The sequence below is a fragment of the Crocodylus siamensis genome, chromosome 1, assembly GCF_052110815.1.
Source record: "Crocodylus siamensis isolate JL-2025a chromosome 1, ASM5211081v1, whole genome shotgun sequence".
Taxonomy (NCBI): domain Eukaryota; kingdom Metazoa; phylum Chordata; order Crocodylia; family Crocodylidae; genus Crocodylus; species Crocodylus siamensis.
The window spans coordinates 193,866,979-193,888,993 of NC_143395.1; the positions used below are offsets into that span (position 1 = coordinate 193,866,979).

Genomic DNA, 22,015 nt, shown 5'->3' on the forward strand with positions numbered 1-22,015 from the left:
AGCCTGCCTTCAAGGTTGAGCAGTTGTAGGTATACTATTTCAGTTTAGAAGGCAATGTTTCCCAGGACAGCAGTGTGCCAGTGGACCTCACCACCTGGGATGGTAAGTTTACCATGTTAGATGTGGCATGAATCTCTTTTGAAAACATGAGCTAAGTGGGTAAGTTACTAAGGTACTTTTGTAAAAAAATTTCCTGTATCTATTGGACATTTTTCTCTGTCCCACATTGTCCTTTAAGTTCTTCTTAAGAGAACTGTGAGCCTAATCAGGTTATAGTTCAAGTGAAATGTATAGCACTTGTAACTCTTCTGCATCTTCAAACTATGTCATGCATCAGTTTTACTAGGCACACACCCTTTACTCTGAGTTCAGTGGATAGAATGAAACACCCTTGGAAGCTTGCCAGTGATGCTGACGCAAACATAAGGCCCATCCTACAAGCATTTATGCATTTGAGTAAGCATAGGGAAAACAAATATTGGGAATAAACTCATGACTAGTCACATCCAGGGTCTTACTCATGCACGCAACTGAGTCATGGAACCATTCCGTGAAGTTACCAAGCTTAATTTTAATAGTAATTAGATTTTTTTTTGCCCTACTACTTTGGTGAGGAGGCTGCTCCAAAAGGCTCAGTGCTGATATTCGGAAACTTTTTAATTTCCAGCCAAAATGTATATGTAGCCATTTTGTGCCAGTCTTGTCCTTCAGCCTCCATGGCTCTTATTCTTCCCTACCCAGTGAGGCTAATCACTTAGCTGAAGGTGTTTATGTACATCTGCTGCTCTCTGCCCTTAGAGATGTATGTCCATCTGTATTTTGCACAGAGAAGGACAGTACGACTTACAGACCTACATATTGGTATAATTAAAACAAACAAAACTCTGCAGTGAATGAACCTATGAGAAATAAGGACGGTCTTTGGTACATGAATATTGCTGAACGGTTGCAAAAGTTTAAGATCATTGCCTCTTTGGTTTGTATTAAGGCAGTTTGCTAGCCTGTACAAAACAGTCAATTCCAGAGCATAGTAAAATAACGATATTTCAATCTGAGGAAAGATAACAGTAGTTAACAGACAGTACAGCAAGGATAAGCATCAATTTGCTCTTGGGGTCTGAATTAAAAAAAAAAAAAATACTTACATCAGTAAATCTTATTGCATCTGTCACGGGACGGGGTCCCTAAGGATGGCAGCATTATCTCTGAGGCCCCTCAGCCGTGCTAATTTGACCCGCTTGGCACCCTCGGTTCTTTCCCACTACGTCTTGATGGATTTATAGTCTAGGGAGGCTGCCTTTAAATCCTCTTGGATACAGTTTGATAAACTCTCTGAACCCCATGGGTTTCTGGATCCCTTGTGGGTCCCATTTCAAAATAGATGTCACAGGACACCCCAGCCTTATGGGTTATATCCATGGCTGCAACCATCCCTTTACCATGACCCAAGCCTTGCAGATGGCATTGACGTTGTTCAGTCTGGGTGTTGGTATGAATTGGCCCCCTTGTCTCTGCACCTTGCTGGCGCCTGGGCTCTCCGCAGCCCGTGTCTCTGTGCCCTGCTAGCACCTGGGTCTGTGCACCCCAAATGCCGTGCGCTCACTGGCACCAGGGTCTGTGCACCTCAAATGCCGCACCTTCACTGGGACCGGGGTCCCTACATTGGAGTGAGCCCCCAGTGAGGCCTCCTCTTTCTCCAAATAGCCTCATCCAAACCACCAGTGTTATAAACAGCAAACAAAACTGTAAGCTCCTGGGCTATAACATAACATAAAAGATCAGGGTGTGCTCTGACCCTTTAAAAGGATCTGATTTTGTCCCTGGCACTAAGTGTCTAGTAAGCAAGGGTACCTGTGGAGCTCGTGAAGCCCCCTTAGCCCCAGGTGTAGCATACCAGGCAGTTACAGCATCACTGGGCACTTCCTCCCTGGAGGCTCCTTCCCCTTTGGCTGCTAGCAGGGAACTGACCTCCTGGCCTTAGCCCTGGGGTTTATATGTGATCCAGGCCCTGCCCCCTCTGGTCAGCTGACCACTGGCAGGTGTGGGTCAACTAGCTCATTCTGGCTGCCCTGGTAACCAGCAGCTGGGGATCCCCACTCACTGCTAGGGCTCTCTCCCTAGCAGTTTCCCCTCTTTAAAGGAGCAGGGCACCTAAGTACTCCGTGACAGCACCATTGCAACTAACCTGGCAAGGGCAACCATTTCTTTGGCCCGCTAAAATTTTGTCATTTCCTCACTTATTGTAACTGAAAGCTGTGTTTCTCCTTTTCCTTTATTACACTGAGCTTTCTGTCTTTTTTTTTAATTGAAAAGAGGGGATTTAGAAAGTCAATATAATGGCAGATGGAAGAAATTCTATAAGCTATGACATTCATCCATGGAAATGACTGGCTCAGTGTCTTTACGCTTGGTGCCCCACACTATAAAATGTGGTGCAGATGTAAACCTGGGTACGCACCACCTTTGATTTCACTGTGTATAGACTCAGTTATAGCAGTTGAGGTTCAGATCTATGCTTATTACTATTTATTGATATAGGATCAAAAGTAAACCAGGCTATTTTTTACTGACCCTGTCAATAGTTACTATAGGATGTATTTGTTATTGTCTAGTTTTGTTTTGGCGAGCTTTGTGAAATTAACATCACAAAATTAACTTGGTGATGTTGTCCTGTGCCTGCAAGAAAGTTTCCATGTCACAGAAATCAACTCATTGGCTGGCAGGCTTAAGAGAACGGCCAGGGAATGCATGGGCCATGAAGACTGATCCCGTCCACTAATGACTACCTGTGTTCCCATATTCTTTGAATTGTACTCTGTAGGTGGACATGTAGATGACTTTATTTTCCAGAGCTTTCAAGCCAGCATCTTTCACAAGTACTATAAACCACCATGAATTTAAAAATGATCTGAGAAAAATAAATTTTAAAAATACTATAAGCTCTTGGGTCTGAGATGGAAAACTGTCCAAATATGAGTGATGGCATGCTTTTCTGTCAGCTGTAAGGGAAGGTGAAGAAGAATGTTCCCAGTATTTAGTTGGTTTTTCTGCTGATATTTCACTTGCTGTGCTTTCTTTAATTCAGCTGTGAATCAATCTATGAAATCAAGCTTGATTTCAGATAAAATCTAGGAGGAAGAGTTTGATGACAGAGGAATGTTGAGACTAAAGTCTTTTATGCAAACTCAGACCTTTCTGAATAGAAAAAATAAATAAACAAATAAGGGTTCTCAAGTGTGTCTACACAAGAAATATGATTTCTGTGTCTTGAGCAGAAAGCTGTAGGCTGTTTTATTCTACCATGTCAGGGGATTTGTGCAGCAGCTTGTAATAGCTGTTAAGCAAATAAGTCAGGTGCTCATCCTCTGGGTTAAAGATGAGTCACCAAATTGCAACCGCATGCAGGAAAAAGAGATTGGGAATAGAGTGGAAATGTGCTAATGAAAGAAAACGATTGGGGAAGAAAACAATCCCCTTTCTGATGAGATAGTATCTGAGATAGTATCTTCTGTGAACAAAATGCAAATAAAGAAAACAGGAGGATAATGAGGGCTAGGGATTTTATTTACATATCACATCATATAAATTAAAATGAATTTCATGGAACTGAACAGAGTTAACCAGTGCTAAAGCTTTGTGAGATTACACTTAGATCCAATGTGGTCCAAGAGCCTGAATACCTGATTTCTGCTATTATCACTTTTGCATTATCACCTTTATAGCATGAGACATTTTTAACCTATTTTGCAGTAGTGTATTTTCAAATGAAGGTGTGTGAAATATTTCATGAATTGAGTAGTGTTGATGCCTTGCCTATAATATGTGTGCAGTGATTCAACCAATGCAACCTCAGGCAATAAAGTGGGAAATCCAAGCTTAAACCTGAATGAAGGCCAACATTTTCCAACTGGATGCATGTCTGTCTTTTAAACCCATATATACGTGCCTTCATTTAGGTTAGGCTGCAGATAGCAAAGTTACTTTCCATATCTTCATAATGGCTGTATTGTGTCTACATGCGTTATATACACATTCACCTGGGTCAGTTCATCCACCAAAAATGGAGTAATCTATAACAGTAGAAATGCTGAACAAAAGTTTTAAGATGGGGTAGGCAACCCCTAGATGCCAGAACATGGCACGTGAAGGCATTTTGCTCTGCATGCACACCTCAGGGTGGGAAGGGACTAAAGCTGCACTGCCACAACAAAGATCAGGCCCCTCTCAGCTCCCCCACCATCTGCCCATGACACGCCAATATCTTACAAGTTGAGGTTGCAGGTGTTACTCTGCCCAAAATGTTGCCAACCCCTGAATTAGATGTGCAGTAACAACCCCCGCTGGACATTTATCAGGAAATATGGCTAAAAACTATTCTTACATAGCTATACCACACAATGCTTCTTGACTGGAGATGGGGAGGTAATTTTTTTTATTTATTTCCTAAATAACAAAAAGGACAGTGCTCCTTAACAGTATGCAAAGCCATTGTTTAAATTCCTTAATTCTAGGAACAGACGTTGCATTTGTCCCAGGGCAAGTTAGGCTTATATTTGTCATGGAACAGAAATACCTTGGGATTGGCAACTACACACATTGCCTTTCTAATCAGAGTTTAGTGAGTGGCTGAATATATTGCAGCTTTTCTGGTATTGATTCAATGATGCAGTCCCAGGATAGCTGTTTAGGTGGGCACACTTCACAGTGTCCCAAGGTAAACTGTTATTACTGCTTATCCCTTGAACCTTTTTAGGATTTATCGTGGGACAGTGGGTGTGGATGTCTGAACAATTGTACTTTGTCTTGGATAGAATGGTTTATCCTAGAACCAGTGTGGCACCTGTAGCCTAAGAGGAAGGATTGCCTATTGCCTCATCAGCTTTACTTCCTATAATGTTTTGGGTTTTTACTTTGCAACATCCCTTCCAAGTTCTAGCCGTGCCCAACTTTGATCAGCTAATAAGATCTAAATCACAGTCTAAGGTACTGGCTGTTAAATATTTATAATGAGTGTATCTTTAATTTGTAAATAAAATATTAATAATATGTAAAGTAAAGATATAATATGCAATTTGGATACATTTCCATTCCTGATAAATTAAGGGCCCCTTACCTAGGGAAACTGTATTCTTAATTCTTCATACTGTCTAACGAAAATAGCATGTCCAAGTCTTTTTAAGCATCTTTGAAAATCCCATTCTAAATGTAGGCACATAGCATAGCAACTATTGCTGAGTGATTTGAGTAGCCTTTGCTTAATTGCCCATTGGACTTAAAACCCTTTGTTAGAATATTTTCATATTTGTGTGTCTTGAAATGGGTAACGCCAAATTTTGAGAATGAAGACCTAAAGTTAGGCTCCTAAACTTATGTTCACATGCTTACAGTCCAAATATGGATTTAAGAGACTAGTATTAAGTACCCAAGTTTTCTAAAAAATATAAGAAATATAACAGCCTTCTGAAAAAAATTCTTATTTCTTCAGTTAGAAAAGAAATACCTTGATAAGAGCATTTGGAAAAGAATAAATGGGATGTTTAATTTCTTTATACAGGAAATATCAAATCTGACCTTCTAACAAATAAGGGGGTCAAATTAATTATTTAAATTGACAGGCACAGCTTTATATCCTCAGTGGAACTTCATTTTCCTATGCTAGTTTTCAGTGTGGCTCATAATTTCAAAAAATTTTGGTCTTCCACCTTTTGTTCATCATGGCCATTCCATATCCCCTTCCCTGCCAGCAATTTCCTTTTCCTTCAAAATCAGCAGCCAGGAGGCTCCAATTTAGGAATGTACTTCCACAAGTTAAGCACATGATTAAATGATTTCCTGAGTTAGGGCTATTTATAACAAAGAAAAGTAGAAATCCATAATTACACTAACCATGTGAGGTTCAAAATCTGCACCCTGATAGCCTATGAAGACCAACGTGGATACAATATCTATAAGAAAAAGGTATTTTGAGTCCAGAAAGAATAGCCAGGATGATCTAATATAATTTCAGTTCTTTTCATACATTAATTTGTTGCCAGATGAGCAAAGGCTGATTTATCCAATCAGTTTTATGTTTTTCATGTTCTTTATTTACATAAAAAAAAGTACTGGGAGCAAAATCGAGAGTGCAGTTGTGGCCTTCAGGGTGAGTGCCCATATCACTGGGCTACAGAGTCAGGCTTCCTCTGGCCTACTCTTCCACTGGCCCCATAACTCTTGCAGTGTTGATTACCCAGTGGCTCAACTTCAACAGGAAAGATAAAGGGGTCCCTCAGCACCACGTGGTCTGTGGCCTGATGGTTTGGATGCTTTCTTGTGAGTTGTTTCAAACCCATTTTGGTTTACTGGGGCCTAAAACCCAAATCCCCTGCCTGTTATGTAAGAGGTCAACTACTAGGGTATTAAGGAAAAGATGAGTGGGCCCTCCTTCTCCTTTTCTGTTTCCCACCTTGCCCCTCCATTCGCTGCTGCCTCTTAGTTAGGTGCCTCTCCTCTAAGTTGACCCAACAGAAATGCATACGCCTGCCCATGAAAAGGTTAGGGAATCTCCGTACCTCCACCAGGTCCCAGGTGCAATTAAGATTGTTCCTTGGAGTCACAGAAAGACTGTCCATCCCCAGAATGGGAGAACTATTAATCTCCACTGGGTGGAATAGGATCACACTTCTGAGGTGAGATGCATCCTCTTTTGGCTAACGGTGGCAAATTTAGACCTTTTAGGTTGCGTACACATGAGCACAGACATTTATTTCCCTAGGGACAAGAAGCAGCAGCACACCTTGCGTGATGCTATTTGTCCCTGGGGAACACCTGTGCCACACATGCTCTGGTGTGCAGCAGGTTACCCCCAGTGGAGTAGCAGAGGCTGGGGCCAGGAACTGTGCTGGCTCCAGCATCCTTACCTGGGATCCTGGGGGCTGAGGAAGCTGGAGCTGTGGCACTCCTGCAGCTGGGAGCCTGCTGGCAGCCAGAGTGTTGTTCTGACTGGCCAGGCTCTGGTTTTGAGTGGCATATGCTACCACAAGGTGTGCTCCCCCCTGCTTTTTTTAGCGTGTTTTTTTTTTTATCCTGGGCTCTCCTGAGGTCAAAACCACACCCCTACACTGCAGGGTAGCAGGCAGAGAATACCTGAATGTGTCGTGTGTGGCGTATGGCCGTGCTTATCTGGATGCGGCCTTAGGATGCCTCTGGTCAAGCAAAAATGTGTTTATCTGGGGACAAATAGCAGTGCCACATAGTTGTGTTGCTGCTGTTTGTCCCTGGGGAATGCTCCTGTACACTTCTGGAAGGGCTGGACATTTTTAAATCTGCAGGTCCAAATGCCTTCCATCCAGGGGTGTTGAGGGAGCTGGAAGGGGTCATCGTGGGGCCCTTGGCCCTGCTGTATGAGCATTCATGGTCATCTGGCCAGGTGCCGGGGAATTGGAAACTAGCTAATGTGGTCCCCATTTTTAAGAAAGGGAGGAAGGAGGACTCAAATAACTATAGGCCCGTAAGCCTCACCTCAGTCCTTGGAAAGATCTTGGAGAAAATCATCAAGGAGCACATCTGTGGGAGGCCAGCAGGGGAGATCATGCTCAGGGGCAACCAGCATGTGTTCATCAAAGGCAGGTCCTGCCTGACCAACCTGATTGCCTTTTATGACCAGGTAACTAACCCCTGGATGATAGTGTCACTGTGGACATAGTCTTTCTAGACTTTAAGAAGGCCTTTAACACCGTCTCTCACCCCTTTCTCATTAATAAATTAAGTGACTGTGGCATTGATGCCTACACAGTTGGATGGGTAAAAAACTGGCTGATGGGGTGCACCCAGAGAGTCATGGCGGACGGGTCGTACTCAACTTGGCAAGATGTGAGCAGTGGGGACCCCCAGGGCTCGGTCCTCAGGCCCACACTGTTTAACATCTGCATCAGTGACTTGGAAGAGGGGGTGGAAAGCACGCTGTCCAAGTTTGCTGATGACACTAAGATGTGGGGTGAGGTGGACACACTTGAAGGGAGAGAGAGGCTGTAACTATATTTAGACAGACTACAAAAGTGGGCAGAGGAGAATAGGATGGGGTTCAATGTAGACAAATGCAGGGTGCTGCACGTTGGGAGAAGGAATCCACAGCATACATACAGGCTGGGGAGTTCTCCTCTTGAAAGCACAGAGGTGGAACGGGATATTGGATTCATTACTGACTCCAAGATGAACATGAGCTGCCAATGCCAGACAGCAGCCAGCAAGGCCAGCCATACCTTGTCATGCATCCAAAGATGCATCTCAAGCCAGTCCAGAGAGGTGATCCTTACCCTCTATGTGACACTGGTTAGGCTGCAGTTGGAGTACTGCATCCAGTGCTGGGCGCCCCACTTTAAAAAGGATGTGGCCAGCCTGGAGAGGGTCCAGAGGAGGGCCACCCACTTGGTGAGAGGGCAGCAGGGCAGGCCCTACAAGGAGAGTCTGAGGGACCTGAACCTGTTCAGCCTCGGCAAGAGGAGGCTGAGGGGGGACCTGGTGGCTGCCTACAAACTCATCAGGGGAGATCATCAGCAAATAGGAAGAGCCTTTTTCTCCTCAGCACCACCTGGGGTGATGAGGAACAATGGTAATAAGCTGATGGAGAATAGGTTTATATTAGAGATCAGGAGGCAATATTTTACAGTTAGGGTGGTCAGAATCTGGAACCAACTTCCCAGGGAAGTGGTCCTCACACCTACCTTGGGCAAATTCAAAAAGAGGTTTGATGTTCACCTGTCTGGGGTCTTGTGAACCCCGCATTCATTCCTGCCTGTGGCAGAGGGTCAGGTTAGATGATCTGTTCAGGTCACTCCTGACCCTAGCTCCTATGAAACATGCTCTGGCATGCAGTGAATTACCCCAGGTGGGGTAGGGGAGGCTGAAACCAGTACCTGTGCTGGCCCCAGCAGCCTTACCTGGGGACCTGGGGAACTTCCAGAGCTTCAGCGGTGGCAATCTGTGTGCATGGAGCTTGGCCAGCAGCCATAGTATAGCTCTGGCCAACCAGGCTCCAGTTTTGGGTGGTGCATGCTACAGCCCCATGCACTGCCCACTTTTTTCTGAGGTGCTTTTTTCAGATACCAGGATTTACTAGTATTTAATTTTGGCTCTGCACTGCAAATATGCAGTGTGCAGAACCTTTCCAAGTGCTCTGCATGTGTTTTGCAGTGTTGCAAAAGTGCAGACATTGTTTTCCCTGGGGACAAGTACCAGCTGCACACCTTGTGCCTCCGCTACTTGGGAAGACCCATGCCATGCACACTCTGGCATGCAGCAGGTTACCTTGGGTGGCATGTGGGAGGCTAGGGCCAGCAACTGTGCTGGCCTCAGCAGCCTTACCTGGGGGCCTCCCAGAGCTGCAGCTGCAGCAGGAATCCAAGCCAGCAGCCAGAGTGTGGCTGCAGCTGATCAGGTTCCCATTTGGGTGGTGCACACTGCTACCATGTTCACTGCCCTGCTTTTCTTCAGTATGCATTTTTTTGATCCTGGGATCTCCCATGGTCAGCTCCCCCCATCCCCACACTGCAAGGTAGCTATGCAAAAAATGAATGTGCAGTGTGTGGCACTACAGACAGGTCTATGGCACCATATACTGCACAGCCACACTCATCTGAATGCAGCCACAGAGGTCAAATAAGTTCTGGGCCTTAGATGAATTAAAAAAAACCCCTTAATACTGAAAGAACAACACAGTAGTCCACTTGGAGGAATCACTGCTCTTTGGAAGCAGTGTGGGATTAAGCATCTATTAACCTGATTTATCCGTACTTCAAAAACATATCGTTCATATTTTGGGGAAAAACAAATAATGAATATGGAATTAGCAATAACATGAAATTATAGAGCTGTTGAGTAAAATCCAAATGAAATCAATAGGAGATTTGCCTTGACATTCTTCAGGCCAAAATTTATCCTCCTATTGCAAAGAGAAACAGTAACTATATTGGTTATCCTTTTGATCATAACTGGAGCAGCAACACACATTTCAGCTGTTTGCAATGTTACTTGATCAGTTTTATGTTCTGATAGCCTACATATATAATTCCCTAATTGTTCCCAATACTGACTCAGGGAGGCTATGAAAACTATTTTATTCTTTAAAAAGGAAACAACAGCATCATTTAACACATTCATAGAAGGGTTGGCTTTGGGTATCAATGTACTATATCCCCCAAATGAAGCAAAGTATAAAAAACATACCTACCATTTAGCAAGTGAGTAATCTATGCAAAAAACAACAGAGTTACATGACAGCAGAGAAACTAAGTGTACATGTCCAAACATGCTAGACAAATATACGTGATGGGATAGAAAGATTAACTGATGACAATCCACCTGTTCCTTGCAGCGTTACATCTATCAAGAACACGTCCCATTCTGTATTGAAAAGTTCAGCATTGTATCAACATGTCTTTGGGCACATTTTCCATCACATGTAATGCAGTTTATACCCACAGCTCTATATAAGTTGTTATTATTTCATTAATATAAAGCATTTTCACATACTTTGGAAATCGAGGCTTTTTTGCCAGTTCTGGAAACGTGAATGTCCAAAATTCATAAAATCTAGCTCCAGGCATTTTAGAATATTTGAATATCTACCCCTCATTGTCTATATCCATATTTAGTGTGTGCCTTTAATTGATAGAGTTGAAATAAAACTGAAATTCTTGGCCCATAAGAAATTCTAATATTTCAGGGTTTTTTCATGGTGAACTGGGATAAGGAATTGAAATACTGAGATTTTCACTGAATTAAAACTTCTGAAAAAAAATCAACTAGCAGATGGTGAATTATTATTTTTTTCAATATTAATTGGTCAAAATGAGCCAGTTTGTTCCAAATCAAAATATTGCATTTTTGTCTGCTTCACTGACTGAACACTTACAGTTTTTTAGTCATTCCAACATTAAACTGCAATTTCCCACATAACTATTTCATCTTCTCTAGTTTGTAGTTCAGATAGCTCTTGCCTTCCTTTCACACCGCTGTTATGTGAATCTCATGATACACCATTCAGGATGGTATAAGTGTGGTTCACACTGTCATGAGTGTAATCTGGTTAGTGATCCCAGCCCATAGGACAGAACTGGAACATGAGGTATTGGAGTTGGAACTCCCATGGGACAACGAGAAAAGCAGTTCATTCTTGAAGCATTTGGGGTCAGGTCAATACGCTGAAATATTTTGTTTCAGTTTTTCTAATTTTAAGTTTAATTTTTTAACAAAATTTGAAATTTTCCTGCAAAAAATTTTCCTGCAGGAAAATTTGACTTTGCTGAAGTTTTTGCCAGCAACAAAACCATCCATTTTGAAAATTTCCTAGTTGACTCTTCTGATGTTGTTCTATAATTCAACTCTCAGATCACTCACATGGCTTATGGCTACAGGAATGCAAGTACCTGAAGTTAGTTCCCATAGTGTTTTCTAGCTCTCGACTAAAAAGACTGGGTGATGATTCCCTACTTGGTAAGGGCTACTAGAGTGTGAAGAATTGTTGGTTTTCAGTAGAACACTCATTTAAAAAATGATTTTTATTTTTTCAATTTAAAAAGCTGTCATGGAAATTCTCCATAAAAAAAATCATGTTAGTCAAAAAACCATTTTTAAAAATCAAAATGTCTGTTTAAAGTGAAAAAATTGTCAGTCACATCCAGTGCCCGGTCTATTTTACTGGGATGTTAACACCCCTATTCATTTACCACTTTGTGAAAGGATCAGCCACGCCCTCTTGAAGTTGAGCTGTAGTCTCTCACGTTGGACTAGACATTCTCCTTGAACTCATCTGCCATGACTGATGGAAAAAGGAAGGATCTAAAGATAGACACAGTCCTATGAGACAAGGTGGATGTTAACTCTGTGACTCAGGAGCCTGGCTCCTTTTCGCAGGGCTCCACCATCCCCATCCTCTGCCCTCTCCACACCAGATGTTATGCATTTACTCATATCAGTTTTCGTCTATGGGAGCTTCAACTCACAGGTTATCTTGATCAGACTCCTGGAGTCTCGTGCCTTGCCCCCAGTCACTTGCCCCATTCTTTCTTGCACAGGTCCCAAGTCGAATGCCCCGCAGTTCACTCCATCTCTTATCCTTCAGAGCTGTGTCACCCGGGGACATTGTCCCCAACTCATGCCAACACACATCTCAGTCTCATCTCTTTTCCAGGTCCCTGGAATGGCCACCCACACCCACTGGTATTGAACTCACCTGCTGGGAAGCTGCAGCCACCTTGTCACCCCATCTCTGCAGGTAAGTAAATCACCAAAACTCCTTCCCAAGCCTTGAGGTTGATGCCTTGCTGGCAGCATCTCCCCACATACCTTCAGGGTCCTCTGCATGCCCTCCTCTTCTGGATTGCATCCCTTAAATCTCCTATGTTGATCAGCTGGGTTTGCTGCAGTAGCTTCTGTTTTGCCACTTCCCCAGCTCTCCCAGCTGATCTGGCTAATTACCATTTTCCCACCTGGGTTTACCACACCTCTTCTCCCCACCTGGGCTCGTCCTGGTAAGTTTCTCTTTTCTCTTTCAGGATTTCATGACAGGGCCAGTTTACTGCCCTGTCACACAGTTCTTAATGTGGCATAGAGCTGCGATGAATTCATGAAGTAAAAGTGCTACCCAATGTGTGTAAGGGTATCTGAATCTCACCCCATGTTTGCCTCAAGTTCGTGGTTGATGGTTGTTCCAGTTTGTCTCATCTTTGGAAAAAAGTTTGGGCTTGAGTTCTCTCAGTTCAAATATTAACTAAACTGTGTGGTTTACCAGAAAACCTAAATTGAACCATCTGGGGGGTTCATTCAGTCCTGTGTTATTTGAATGATCTGGTACTTGAGTATTATCTTCCACTCACGTTGAGGACAAACTGAACTTCCATTGAAGTCAAAACTATATTTCTAGTGTATGTCTTTCAGCCAGACTTCCCATAGGACTTCCCTAACTGTAATAAATTAACCATTAATAGATTTAGCATCACAGAGAAAAATGGAGCCGTAACCTCTAGGTGCTAAGATTACCAATAAGAATACTAAGTATCTCAGGATGCATTGAGCAAGTGTATTGTCAAAACATAATGTGCCATGTGCATCCCTTGGCAATAAAACCAATGGGAGGTTGTGGCAAGCCTGGGCTCTTAATCTTGCTTTGTTTAAGAAAAATAGTGTGGATGATCATAGCACATAAAGGGACATTGGGCCATATGCCAAGCTTAATAGCAGAACACTTTAATTAAAATTTACCTTTCCTACAAGAAGTTGATGGGACAATAAAATGCTTGCAACCTGACTTGAGTTTTTAATGGTAAATGGGTTTTATGAGCACAATTTAAAAGTAATGGAAGCCACTCTTTGATGTCACTGAGACTTCAAAGTTATCCTAGGTTTTATCTGTGCTGAAAAAAAGGCAACATTGGACTGAGAGCATCCATAAAAAGGCTCAAAATGTTCCTAAAGGGTTTGTCTTACACAGGTTCTTTCTGTTTAAATTGATCTCAGATGTAACAATACTTTAAGAACAAAGCTCCCAGAGAAGAATCATGTCCCAAATGTTCTCCAGGGCTAAGAAATTATAAACTCATATACGTGTAGAGACATATTTCAAACAAGAAGCATGATGACACTCATGGATCAGTTTGGTGCATATCTGGTACATTTGAGACATCCAATATTTAGCCCACAATGGTCTTTAAGATATGAGGATGTAATCAGTTGTAACTTTATTTCTAGTTCTGGAATTGTAGGTAGGCATGGAAGTCATAAATCAGCACAGCACTTAAGCACTTCCTAAAGTCCACCTTTACCCAACACAGACTGACTTTAGAGGCCCATAAACCCTTGACTTGAAGCATGTTCTTCAGTGTTTGACTGAACTATGTCCTTGGAAATGATGTGAAAGGGGTAGCTAACAGACTGAAAAAGTGCAAGATCTATTTTCTGGCTTTCCCTTCCCTATCTGGTGGCATGGACCTCTGACGTTTCAATCTTCTCTTCAAAAGGATCAGTTGAGACGAGCCTGCCACAGTTCCACTTAGGGAAAAAGCAGGTGCCTGGTGAATGTGGCTCAGGGGAGGCAGTGTCTTTCCCTCCCAAAGGGGAGCTTGCACAACATCATTCATAGCTCCTCTCCATTCCTGTTGTCACTAAATTATTATTTTCTTCTAGAGCTGGGGAACTCCTGAGGCCCATCCCCAAAAGAGGTCAGATGCTGGGGGTTCCTGCTTTATTCTCTCTGTTTCTAGGAACACCCCTCAGCCACAATACCAGGTGAAGAAGTATCACTTAGCACAGGCTGTTCCATTACCTAGTTACTAAAAACCTGGCTGCCTGTCATCACCAGAGCAGCACCTGTGATATGGAAAATTGTGGGGGTTAGATGCCAATCCTCAAAGACATTCACAGTGTCTCTGCTTTTATGGGCTCAACTACACCACAGCAACACCACCAGAACATGCTGGTGATCTGGTCATGCACCACAGCAACACCAGATTTTGCTGCCATGGGCTAAAGCTTGCAACCCAACCTCTTGCCAGAAGCCTCAAGTCTCCACCCCCAGAGTGCTCAAGCTACCTGTGCTTTCCATCACTGAAGATACCTGGCTGTTTTTCAGGAAGGATAAGCACAAGCATAAGGGATAATTAAAACCCAAAATTAGAAGCTCTGCAAGGCAGGCAAGCCCTGAAATCCTTGGGAAAGAGGTGCCTAAATACCTTTGAATATCTGGTCCTTAGGGTCTTATTGGATGTGTGAATAGTTTAACACAATGGGGCTTGTGAACAGAAGGTGGCTGTCTTTGGGCTAACTCAAGTCTGTAGAATGACTGGCCACAGAAACAAAGGGTCCTAAGAAAAATTATCACCTTTTACTCTCAGTCCCAGATATATTTATTTGAATTTCTGTAACATAAATGTATATGTGGTTCTCTAACATACAAATATTATCCTGCTGTGGAGTAAATTAATTTACTGCAGCCTAATAGGGGCACACATGTAGATGCAATATGTTTACTGCACAGCTAATTAGTCTACCCCAATCTATCAAAGGGCACGCCTACATGAGACATTTACTGTGCAGTAGACTAATTAGCTGTGCAGTAAACATATCGCATCTACACGTGTGCCCCTATTAGGCTGGAGTAAATGAATTTACTCCACAGCAGGATAGGACAAGTAAATACAAGTACTATCCTGTTGTGAAGTGAAAAAAACTCCACAGCAGTGTATGTGTAGAGGCTGGGGCACAAGGGTGTTTTAGTGTAGGGGGCTGCCTGCTGGCTGGCCCTGTGCTAAAGCACCCTTGTGTCCCAGCCAGCCCCTCCACAGCACTTTGAGCTGGGGGCAGGGGGGGTGGGGGCAGCCCCTGGCTGGCGGACTGACCCCCCAATCCTCCCACCAGTTGGAGCTGCTCTGCTCAACATCCTCCAATCCCAAGCACACGTAAAGACATGTGCCCAGGAGCAATGAACTCTGGAATGATAAGCTCCAGAATTAATTCACATGCATTAATATGCATGTGTAGACATGCCCACTAATAATACAGCCATGCTGATATCCACATGGGTCTTTGGCATAGTTGGAAACATCAGCCCCCAGTACATCTTTCCCACTTGAACTAAGAAGCTAACTTATAGCGGTAGTAGGTTATCACGTGCTGTGTGGACCATCAGTAGAGAGGTATGAGACATCAAGTACAGTTTACAGAATTTTTCTGATTTTAGTTTTTACAGAATTTTACAGATAATAGCGTTCCTTTCCTAACTCTGAAGTGAAGTGGGGTCTAGTGGGTGCACAGTCTTCTGCTGACTCTGAACTATTGCTCCTACTTCTCCTATTCCTACCTGTCCTTACCCTAGGAATATGTGTTTTACTACTCATCCAAGTCCTACTCTCCTCTTACTGGGCTTTCGTCCCAATTTCCCTCCAGTTGCTGGTTTCTATTCTTCCGCTAGTCCCAAATTTCAACCCTACCAAGGTTCTTTGTTTCAATCTATTCCTCCCACAAGTTTGACTTGTATCTACTCTTTTCACCACCTGTTCCCTTGTAGATGGGACCATGAAATGCTGGAATCTTTTACTGGATGAGAAAAGAAGGGGAATGAGTGACCCTGTGCATTTATTTAGACTAGATAAGCATGATGGGTGAAGTCCTGGTCCAGCTGAAGTCAGTGGCAGTTTTGGATCAAGTCTCCATTCAAAAAGTATATTATGTGAGCAATACAAGACTCATACAGTCAATATTTAAGGTTCATTCCCCTCGTAGCTTATTTTAGAATGAATGTGTAAGATAAGTACTTTGGTGCTACTTAATAATATCACTTAGTAACTGGTATTTAAACACAGTTTTGGAGGGGGAATGGGGAATTTGTATTTCATAGCCATGTATTGCACTGGTGCTCAACCTTTTGGCCCTGCAGGCCAGATGAGCCCCATGTGCCCAGCTTGGATCCTGGGGGCCAAGCACTTCTCCCTTCCACCTCCCTGTGCACTGGGATTGGGTCCCAGAAGCCAGGTACCACCCCCTGCTGCTTCCTGTGTACTAATATTGGGGCCCTGTGACCTGGCGCTGCTCTTGTCCAGCCCTGCATGTTGGGATCCGGCATCCCATCTAGCATTCAGGGTCTGGGGCTCCCCATGGGTCCAGAAATTTAGCAGTCACCAAATTTCTGGACCTGTGGGGAGCTCTGTGGTCTGGATGACACAGTGCTGTGGGCTGGATCTGGCCTGTGGGCTGTGTGTTGAGCACCCTTGATGTATTGCATGAAGGGAACAAATAAACTTGATCATTCCTTTGCAGACTTTTCTCTGGAGCAGGGAAGCTCAAGATGGTGCATAGAATGGATGAGAAATCCATTCCTCCTGGCATTGAGGAAGTAAGTTTGTCATACATTGGTATAAAGGGTCAGCAGAGTCTCTGTTGGAAGGCTAAGCTAATCATTGGGCTGCTAGCATGCCCTTTCCTACTATCAGGAATAAAGCCAAAGTAGGAAGCACTTGACTAAGTTCCCCCTTTTCCATCATCATAATCATCAGAAGAAGAAGACTTTCACTGCCTGGCAGACATCAAGCAGAACACAGCATTGCCTTGGCAAGAAATACTTAACCTGTCAGCACATCCCTACTGCCACTACTACGAAGAAAGGACAGCAGCAGAGTATGGACCTTGGGCTTCAGAAAAACAGACTTGGACTCCCCCAGGGAACTGATAGTCAGGGTCCCCTGGGAGGCGAGTCTGAGGAGGAAAGGAGTCCAGGAGAGCTGGCTGTATTTTAAAGAAGCCCTACTGAAGCCACAGGAACAAACCATCCCAATGTGCAGGAAGGATAGCAAAAGTAGCAAGCAACCAGCTTGGTTTAGCAGAGAACTCTTCAGTAAACTTAAATACAAAAAGGAAGCTTACAAAAAGTGGAAGCCTGGGCAATTTGGGAGGAGTATAAGAATATTGCTCAGGCATGCAGGGATAAAGTCAGGAAGGCCAAAGCACAGTTGGAGTTGCAGCTACCAAGGGGCATGAAGGGTAACAAGAATGGTTTCTACATGTATGTTAGCAAACAAGAAGAAGGTTAGGGAACGAGTGGGTCTCTTTAGTGGCTGGGAGAGGCAACCTAGTGATCGACAATGAGGAAAAGGCTGAAGTACTCAATGCCCTTTTTACCCTGGTCTTCACAGGCAAGGTCAGCTCTCAGACTACTTCAGTGGGCAGCACAATTTGGGGAGAAGGTAAGCAACCCTCAGTGGTGAAAGAGCAGGTTAGGGCCTATTTAGAAAAGCTGGGCATGTACAATTCCCTGTGGCCAGATGCAATGCATATGAGGGTGCTAAGGGAGTTGCCTGATGGGTTTGCAGAGCCATTGGCTATTATATTTGATTGGGGAAGGACACAGACAATTGGAAATGGGCAAATATAGTGTCCATGTTTAAGAAAAGGAAGAAGGAGGATCCAGGAAACTACAGAACAGTCAGCCTCACCTCAGTCTCCAGAAATATTAGAAAGCGGGTCCTCAAGGAATCAATTTTTAAGCACTTGGAGGAGAAGAAGGTGATTAGGAACAATCAGCATGGATTTACCAAGGGCAAGACATGCCTGACCAACCTGATTGCCTTCTAGGATGAGATAACTGGCTCTGTGGATTCAGGGAAAGCAGTGGACATAATTTTCATTTATTTGTTTATTTATTTTATTTATTTATTTATTAAGGCTTCTGGCTAAATGCCATGCTCCCAAAGATAACATAACACACATACAACCATAATATAAATAAGTTTGAACAAAGTATCCAAACTACAAATATTATACTAAAAGGCCACCAACATAAAAACATTATTAATATAAATATAGTAGTAAATCAAGGCATGAATGTATAATATTGCTGTACATAGATCACAATTGAGACAATAAAATCAAACCTTATGTTAAAATGTATCACTCTTATCAGTAATAAAGGTTATTTAAGTCTAATTGCCTCAGCCTTGTAAGTGAAAAGTGTGAGACCGTTTACTACATTTGGAACTGTTTGTAAAAGCCAGATTCATTTCTCTCTGTTTGAGAAATGTATCATTTTCTGCAAGAACGGTAATAAATAGGTTCTCCTTATGTCATCATATAAAGAACATTCTAATACACAGTGGATAGTACCTGCCAAAACTCCTAGACAACCTGGGCAACATCTTGTAGCCCTTGGAATGGAAAATTTACGTTCAGCCAGAACAACTGCGGGCATGTGTTCGGTTCTGAGTCTAGTCAAAGAGGATCGCCATTTATTATTGAGATCCAACTATAACTACCTTGCTCCCCTCCAATCTAATTTCCAAAGAGTATATAAAGGGGCAATATGAGTAGCCCTAGTCACTGCAAAATCATTCTGCCTGGCAATATCTTGTATCTTCTGGAAAACACAAACCTTTTCTATGGGGTAGAAAAATCTTTCATTATCTTTAAGATAGTATCCTATTTCAAAAAGTGATGCATATGTGAAAGTGTTTTGTAAATTCCCTTTGAGGATCAGGACTGAGAGACTGGGGAGAGAGTGGTTTTCTTTTGAGAAATGTGCCCCCACTGGTAATTGTGTGTTCTTGTCTTTAATAGATTTCCAGTGTGCATTCATTCTGAGGCACAGCTGTTGTTTTATCTCCCCTACATATTTTCCATCAGGGAAAAAAAATGACACTATTAGAGGTATCTTAGTGATTCCCCACGATAATCTATGGCCAAATCACCGAATTGGCACCAAATCTTCAAATCCTATTCAGCCAAATCAAATCACGACAGTGACTCAAATCACCAAATCAAATCATTGTTCCTCCAAATTTGGCTGAATCCAGATCTGAATTGAATACTTGCCACTTCGCACAGGTCTAGTGAACATAAAATGAGAAAGGAACAGGATTTCTGCTGAACGCAGGGGGCTACCCTCAGCACTACTGTTCTTGTAAATATGCACGAGCAGTATACTGTATTCCATGCCACTTCAAAGCAAAATCTGGTAATGAAACAGGGAATTGTTTGATGGGATTAAACCATGTTAGAACCAATTTGGAATGAGTTTGAGTCTTTGATTCTCTCATATACAAATCTGACATCAAAGTGAAGTCACAGTGTCTGTCAGATATGCCTTCCTTTCAAGGAAGAGATAAAACAGCCTACTGTCAGTCAACTAACATGATAATTAGACAGTGTGATAATGCATTTATCCTGGTGCTTATAATCCTTGATCCTATATTGCAATTACATATTCAGGCCACAGTACCTAGTGTCTTTAATTATAATGTTGATGGCAAAAAAGATAGGAAAAAGGCATCTTCCTCAAGGTAGAAAAAGGAGCATTTTGAGTGACATTTATAGATCTTCACTGAATATAATAAAAGGTTTAAATTTTTGCTCTGTGTATAAGGGCTCACAGAAAGATTGTGAATATTATATATGAAGAAGAAATGGTTCTTTTTTACTACAGTAATGAGAGCCATGTTGGAAATGTCCATGGATAGACAGTAGTCACAGAGTGCCTAAGTTTTCAATTTGTGATGCCTGTTAGGGCTGTGTGAAGCTTTGGGTGCTGATTTGATTTGGAGGAGATTTGGCCTGATTCAGTGGTCAAATCTCCAAATCCATATTGAATCAGGGGACCAATAAAAAGGTCCAAATTGATTCAAAGCTCTCCAGATTGATTCAGAAAAATTCAGAGAGCTTCAATGATTCGGACACTCCCTGCAACAGGGAGCTGGAGCTGGACTCAGAGCTGGTAAGTAGGGGACGGAGGAGGGGACCATGGCCTAATGCCTGTCTTCTTCCCAGGATTTTCAGAACCAGTAGATTCAAACACCAGCTTCCATTCACGTAACCAGTCATCCAAATCCCTTATCCTGCTTTGTAAATCAAAGCCTAAGACTTGCCACCATACCAAAAATTAAAGGATGAGGTAGTGCCCATCCCCAGGGAGCTTCTATTGTCATGGAACATTTCTGAATCATTAGGGGTAACCCAGCTCTAAAAGATGTGAATGCTTACTTTCTTAAATATCATTTAGTTAAAAAGTTATTCTGAAATCTATAATGTCTTGAAGTTCTTGGTGGAAAGGGAAAAATAAAATCTCTTGCTTGTAATTTTGTGACATTTCTAAAATGACTCTTGGAGTTCTTGCTTCTAGTGTTTTGGTGTTTATCAAATTCCCATTATTCAATGATCAAAACCATTAAACTGCCCAGCACTAAGTGCCTTGTGACTAGCTTCTGTTGCTATATAAAAAATAGTTTTTGCTTTTGCTTTAAGTTCATTTTTCTTTCTCGGGCCAAAAAATATAACCTTGTAGCTACTGCCTTTCTAAAGGTGTCATTGAGAAAGGCACGAACCATGAAATCTTCCTGGCAGAGAATATATCAGGCTCATGACATGTTGGAAAGCATCACATGTTCAGGTTTATAGACTCTGGCATATGGAGGATTTTACTGAAACAGAGAAGGGAAGAAAGGAAAAGGAGGGAATACAGTGAGGCCAAGAGTCTCTCAAGTGACCAGTAGTTTTAAATACTTCCACTTTTGGATATCCAGCTTGAGACATCTTAAAATGGTTTTGATTTCCCAGAAAGTGCTTAGCATATGTCCTCCAAAAATCATGACCCTTTACAGTAACTCAGGTAGGGCACCCCAAAATTTTGACACTCAGAATAAGTGATCTTTTAGCGTAAATATGGATTAAATCAGCTTATTATAGAAAATACAGTCAATTAATTCTGTCTTTTTCCAGAACACAAAATACTTCTTAGGTTAGAGATCACTCAGCAGACATTCTGTACCTTCTTGTCAGCAACTAGTAGCTACATTAAAAAGAAATACAGTGGTATGAAAGAATTAAGTAATCAAGGCAATAATAAAATCATTTTGATGTGATTGTGCAGTTGCTAATATAGTGCAGCAATGCTGCTTCTATTCATACTGTTTATTTCCTTTTTCAGTGCAGAACCTTTTTATTAGTCCCAAGAGTTCTGCTCAAGTCTACATACCTCATTACTCTCATCTTTCTGTGTCATTTCAGCTCTGTCTTCCTTTATGTTTGCTAGCTCTCTATGGCCTTACAGTTTGGCTCTTCTCACCTTCTCAGCCAGCTGCAAACCACGTCAGGTTATTTCTCGTCTCCTAGTTTCTGCTTGGTTTCCTTCCAGCAGTACTGTCTTCCATGTTGACTGGTCCCATCTGATCACTCAGAGTGCTTCCTTCCAGCAATTCCAGAGACCCTACCACAGCCTCTGAATAGTTCTTTGGGCAAACGAAAGGGAAGAAGGCCTCTCTCTGTCCAAATATTGTTCAAGTGTAGAGTCCACAACATTGTGGAAAACCATCTGGTAAAAGAGAGTCTCTTTTATAAATAATTTCATTCTTATCCTTTCATTGCCACCTGCCTCCCAGTTCTCATACAACTTGTGCTTCCCACCTCTGACTCTTCCACCCCTTGGTATCTTAAAGGCTGCTAAAAATGTGTTCAGGAACTTAGAGAAAATAAAGTTTCCCAGGGTAGCAATGAGACTCAGTTG

General features: G+C 42.5%; 1 long non-coding RNA gene across 2 annotated transcripts in view; it reads left to right on the plus strand.

Annotated features, from left to right (window-relative positions):
• LOC149873815 (uncharacterized) overlaps positions 1 to 22,015 on the plus strand; it is a 303,143-nt gene that overhangs the window by 278,206 nt on the left and 2,922 nt on the right. For both annotated transcript variants that reach the window (XR_016439886.1, XR_016439887.1), the window contains one exon: positions 12,170 to 12,253. This is a non-coding gene — a long non-coding RNA (uncharacterized LOC149873815). The remainder of the gene's footprint in view (positions 1 to 12,169; positions 12,254 to 22,015) is intronic.